We start from the raw sequence: 6,131 nt of genomic DNA, 5'->3' as shown, positions 1-6,131 counted from the left end.
CATGGTTTAGGGGTCAATGCCACTTACCAGAGCCAGCTGCATGACACCAATGTCTGGAAGGGTGGCATTCGGACCATTACTGTAAAGGGTCTCCTCAATGGCTACCAATATAAGGGGCATTTTTCCCTACTGTTCCCCAAATTAATTGGTTTTATCAGGAGATCTCCTCGAGACCCAAGCATTATTTTAGGTGTTCCTTTGAAGTAAAAATATTGAGAAAGGCAGACATATATATATATATATATATATATATATATATATATATATATATATATATATATATATATATATATATATATATATATATATATATACACAGTATATATATACATATATATTCGAGAAATTTAAATAAATAAATTATTACTCCACCTAAACCTATGCTTGGTGAGCATGTTTGGGTTTGTTGATGTCATAACTTAATTATTTCATTAATAAACAGACAGACGAAAAAAATTGATGGGGGGGGGGGGTGGAACACACTCCCCTCTGCTTGCTGTTGGGCTGTCCACCAACCTTCATATGCAGAATATGGAAAGTCACATCATGGAGATATGAAGACATCAACACCTTGGTGTATGTAGCATGCCAGTAATAAAATTAAATATTAAAATGTGTTTTACAATAAGCATAAAATACAAATTCATGTCATCTATCTATTTTACATACTGTATGGACAGGCAGTAGAATAATGTGCCTACAATTTTCGTAAAGGTATTAGGGCCTATTTGCATTTGTACCTAGACTGTGGGTGTGAGAGTTTCCTATCACTGTAATAATTGCATGCATGTGTTTATACTTTATTATCATCATCATCGTTAAGCCATTGTACCTCAATCCAAACATTATCAAAACATAACCAATGTTATCTTATAAACAGTTTGAGTTTTGTAACTATGCCATTGTTAAAGCCCAAGCTCCCCCCACACCTTCCCCCCTTACCCCCACCAAAAATCTGAGGCCCACCTCCACCCCCATATGCATTTTATGTTTTTTGTTTTTTTTATTCTTGCCTATTCTTGCTCAGATGTCTTCAGGTTGGTCATGTGATCTTCCAGGGGTATCTTCCTCTGTTAATTTTGGAGGTGGTCAGTCCTGATAATGCAGAGAATGGTGTTGCTCTGATGAAATCATTGCTGCACTGTGGTTTATATATATATATATATATATATATATATATATATATATAAATATAAATGCAGGTAAGGTTAGTTATCCAAGTAAGTAACCTGGTGGATCCCAAAATAAGAGTGTTGTCTCGCAAAATGAGCAGAATTCAAGCCACAACGGAGTGCAGTACCGCGTTTGGCCTGAGGTGGGGGGCGCCGGATCCAAGTGGAGCCGAACGGCACCGATCGGAGCCGCTCGTAGACGTTAGGAAATGCTCGGAAAGACTCAGAAATACTCTGTTCCTGAGCCTTTCTGAGGTTTTTCGGGATCAGCCGAGCTGTCCTCTGGCCTTTCCGTGTGTTTCCGAGGCTCACCTCTGGCCACATGCAGTATTGCATGCCATTGAAGTCAATGCGGAACTAATTATTTTTGTTTCCATTGACTTCAATGGGGAAACTCGCTTTGATATGCGAGTACTTTGGATTACGAACATTCTCCTGGAATGGATTATGCTCGTAATCCGAGGTTACACTGTATACATATAATACAGCACAGTGAGTATACACTTATAGCCAGTAAATTAGCGACTTGGGGCATCTCTTCTTTTATAGTTTCCAACCTGCACCATGCAGTGAAAATAGGAAAATGAATGCTCAGGTCCAAATAGCTTCATATATACAACCCACGAGAAACTGAGGTGGCGTTACCACTTGTTAACCCTTTCCTATAGCAAACTCTTGCTTATAAAATGGGGATTCGTAGTTCCCATATATTGCAATACATGTACAAGCTGGCCAACTGCGTCAAAGAGATCCCTCTCTGGCCAGTCCTAACTATCTTGCAGATTTGCTTACTCATATTTGCTAAAATAGCTACTCTTCAATGTATGCATATAGTGCCATTATGGGACACTTTTTTCCCTTTGTTGCTGACCCAACTCACTCCTGATCTGATCTTGGATCCTGCTTTTGTCTTGTCCTGACCCAGCTTGCTCTGGACTTCGGCTCTGTTCATGATTCAGTACCTTGTTGCCTGCCTGTCAAGAAAGACTTTCCAGTAATCAGAATGGCAGAAGAATACCTGTGTGCAGGGTTCTCTTTAAAAGAGCCGTCTGGCGCACACGCATGCTCAGTAGCGCTAATGACGGTGCATGCATGCGCACCATCTCTGCAGACTTGCAGCAGGAACACTCATTGGTCCATTGGTACCAATGGGCACTCATAGGTGGCATTGATGAGCGCTGATGGGCACTGATAGGCAGCATTGATGGGCACTGATAGGATGCACTGATGATCAGGGCACTAATTATGAGTGTAAAAAAATGTATTGACATTGTTGCCTCTCCTTTCCTTACACAGACAGCGTGGGAGGAAAGGGCTGCCGATAACCAGCAAGTTGGTTTACATGTGATCAACTGATCGCATGGTAAACAGCCACTGTGATTGCGCTGGATGCATGTCCCAGGGGACATGTGGGAGGCAGGGTTCTGAAAGGATGTCCATGGACACCCTCCCAAAATTGTAAGCCTGGGGCTCGGATGGAAGGTGGGGGCATCATGGTTTCTTGCACCTGGGCCCTGAGGGTTCTAGTTACGCCTCTGGTGAATATATATATTCTAATCATCAACATCAATTGGCTGTCAGTTTCACAAGCAAGCAGTTTTTACAAGCAAAGCAACTACTGTGTCCATACCTCCCAACTGTCCCGGATGCACCGTGATTGTCCCGGGACTTGATGCAAGTCCTGGTGTCCCAGCAAAGAAGGCTTTGTCCTGGAGTGGAGTCAAGTGCTGGAACAAGTTCCAGCACTTGGCTCCAGTGGTTTGCCCATGAGCACGCATCAGTGTGGGCACCAGTAACGTCAGCTCTGCGGCTTGTGTGGGGTGTCTGGTGTCCCGCATGCCGCAAGCATAGTTGTGTAAATGTGACATTGATGGTAGCTGACACTGATGGTGGAGGACAGTGGGGGACACTGATGGTGGAGGACATTGATGTTTGGGGACACGGATGATGGAAGACACTGATGGTGGAAGACACTGATGACAGGAGACAGATGATGGAGAGACTGATGGCGGGGACAGATGAGGGGGACACTGATGCATGCATCCCAACTGTCCCCTGCTGACCCCTGTATCCTGCTCTATTGACCCCCTGTCTTCCATCCTGCTGACCCCTGTACCCTGCCCTACTGACCTCATCCTGCTGACCCCTGTACCCTGCCCTACTGACCCCATGTCTTCCGTCCTGCTGACCCCTATAGCCTGCCCCATTGACGCTCTATCTTCCGTCCTGCTGACCCCTGTACCCTGCCCTACTGATCTCATCCTGCTGACCCCTGTACCCTGCACTACTGACTCCCTGTCCTCCATCCTGCTGACCTATGTACCCTGCCCTACTGACTCCTTGTCCTTTGTCCTGCTGACCCCTGTAACCTGCCCTACTGACTCCCTGTCCTCCGTTCTGCTGGTGTAAGAAGTATATATGGTATCCCAAAACTAGGTGGATGCTGCCTTCCCAAGATGGTTAATCTGAAAGGAACTACAAGAAATACAGAAATGGAAGGCACACACACCTAGTGCATTACCAGAGATAATTTAATAATAAGAAATTTTAGTATAAAAGTGGGTACTCACAAAATGCAACTGACAAAAAGCCATAAACACAGTGCATGGACATACACAGAACACAGGGAACATCTAACGCGTTTTGGGGCATACTCCCTTCCTCAGAGCTAGGTTATATGTGTCAAATATCAGGTGTGACCAGAGCTGTGTGGACGGCAACAGAGGAACAAACACAGGTTAGGTGAAAATATATGATTTATTAAGATAAGAGAATAAATACAACCACCTCCAATATACTACAATGTGCAACCAACCAACCACCAATAGAAACTCACAAATAATAACAGACAAATATATACAAGTAAAGGGGAATACCAGAATCATAAACAGGGCCAGGCCAGGGTCGTCAATGGGAGGTCAGCAGCTGGGGAAAAGGAAGACAAACAGGACAGGGAGAGGATGGATGGATCACAGGAGGGACAGGTACAGGTACAAGGCTCAGGTTTCAGGGTTCAGGTAACAGACAGGAACAGGATCAGGTACAGGTACAGATGCAGATGCAGATACAGAGCTTCACAGGTTCAGGGTCAGGGCGCAAGGAAAGAAGTCAAGGCAAACATGTGAGTGCTTGACGAGTAATTATAGGTCTGTGAATAGCCTCAAGTGACACCTGATTGTAGGAGGTGCTGTCTGCTCCACACTGCCAGGATCCATCCACTGGTGGACGCCAGTACTGAGGCCCAAAGATGACATAACATCAGCAGGGAAAAGCTCTCCTGACAGTTCCAAACTGCCAGGAGACACTTGCTGGTGGACCTCAGTACTGCACACCAAATGACAGATATTACCAGCGGATGTAACTTTTCCTGACACTAGGAGAGATTTTACTCATGTGAGTTCTTGTTGGACTTGAGGGGCTTGGGTCTTTTTGTGTGACACTTCTAGGTTTTTAATTTGGAGGGTCAGGTCTTTAATGTATTCTTGTTTCTGTAGTTTTCATTTGGAGGCGAGAGCTAGGAGTTCCCCTCTAATGGTGCACTTGTGTGCTTCCCATTGTGTTAAGGGATGTACATCAGGAGTGTTGTTTGTTAGGAAGAAAGATTTGAGGCATGAGTGAATGTGATCCAAGTTGATTTTGTCTGTCAGTAGGGAAGCATCAAGACGCTACACTTTCGATCTTTCTACTGTCTCTGGGAAGGTTAGTGAAATAGAGATGGGATGGTGGTCAGATAGCAACATGGGTTCAATCGTGGCTTTGGTTAAAAGAGTTAAGTCCTGTTGTGTTAAGAAAAAGTAATCGATTCTAAAGTATCTGTTGTGTGGGCTGAAATATAAGTGTAATCTTTATCTCTTGGATGTAGGGTGTGCCATGTATCATGTAGTAGTAGGTCATGAAATTAAGAATATATCTGATGTAGAGCTCGGAAGGTAAGAGAAGAGGAGCTTGTGGAGGAGTCTAAGATGGGGTTGAGGGGGACATTGAAGTCAACCCCTAGGGTCAGTATCCCCGATTGGAAAGAGGAGAAAAAGGAGGTGAATTTGCAGAAGAAGGGGACTTGTTTCACATTCGGGGAGTAAATGTTTGCCAGGGTGATCGGCCTGTTCCATAGATGGCCTTTAAGGAATAAATATCGGCCTTCGGGATCTGTCATAGAGTCAGTTATCTCTAAGGGGCAATGTTTCGCTATTAAAATGGAACCCACTTTTGATTTAAAGAGGGGTTTTGAGGCGTGAAAGGCTTTAGGGTAGTACGTGTTGTAAGTTTAGGTTAACAGTTAGTTCTGAAATGAGTTTCTTGCAGATAAATGATGTCTGCTTTATGGCTTTTTATTGAAGCAAGTAACTGAGAGCATTTTTCAGGGACGTTTAGGCCCTTAGCGAGAGGAGTTTCCACGTGAGAGAGGCCACTGAAGTTTTGGAAGGCATTTTTGATTTGGAAAGGGGTGAAATCATCTGGTAGATAGAAGAGGGATTTTAGGTAGTGTTTAGGCCCTGTGAAGGGGGGTGAAAGTGGAGTAAGGAAGGGATGGTAGGAGAGAAAAAAAAAGCGTGGGGGAGGGGTGGGAAAGAGCAAAAGCAGGGAGTGGATTAGGTTGTAAAAGGGATAGGTGTTTATTGGGCAGGTGGGTGGGGTGAAACCGGAGGTGAAGATAGATCAACTACCTTACCTTAAGAGATGGAGGGAGTCCAGTTATCGTCCGCGGAGGTTCAAGGAATCAGCTGGTTGAGGAGGCAGTAGGACCGGTGAAGACTAATGCTGCGTACACATGATCGGACATTCCAACAACTAAATTCTGGATTTATTTCCAACAGATGTTGGCTCAAACTTGTGTTGCATATACACGGTCGCACAAATGTTATCGGAAATTCCAATCGTCAAGAACGCGCTGACGTAAAACACGTACGACGGCACTATAAAGCGGAAGTTCAATAGCCAGTGCGCCACCCTTTGGGCTCC

Source organism: Aquarana catesbeiana, linkage group LG10, assembly GCF_042186555.1.
Source record: "Aquarana catesbeiana isolate 2022-GZ linkage group LG10, ASM4218655v1, whole genome shotgun sequence".
Classification (NCBI taxonomy): domain Eukaryota; kingdom Metazoa; phylum Chordata; class Amphibia; order Anura; family Ranidae; genus Aquarana; species Aquarana catesbeiana.
Note: the sequence above shows the minus strand (reverse complement) of the source record.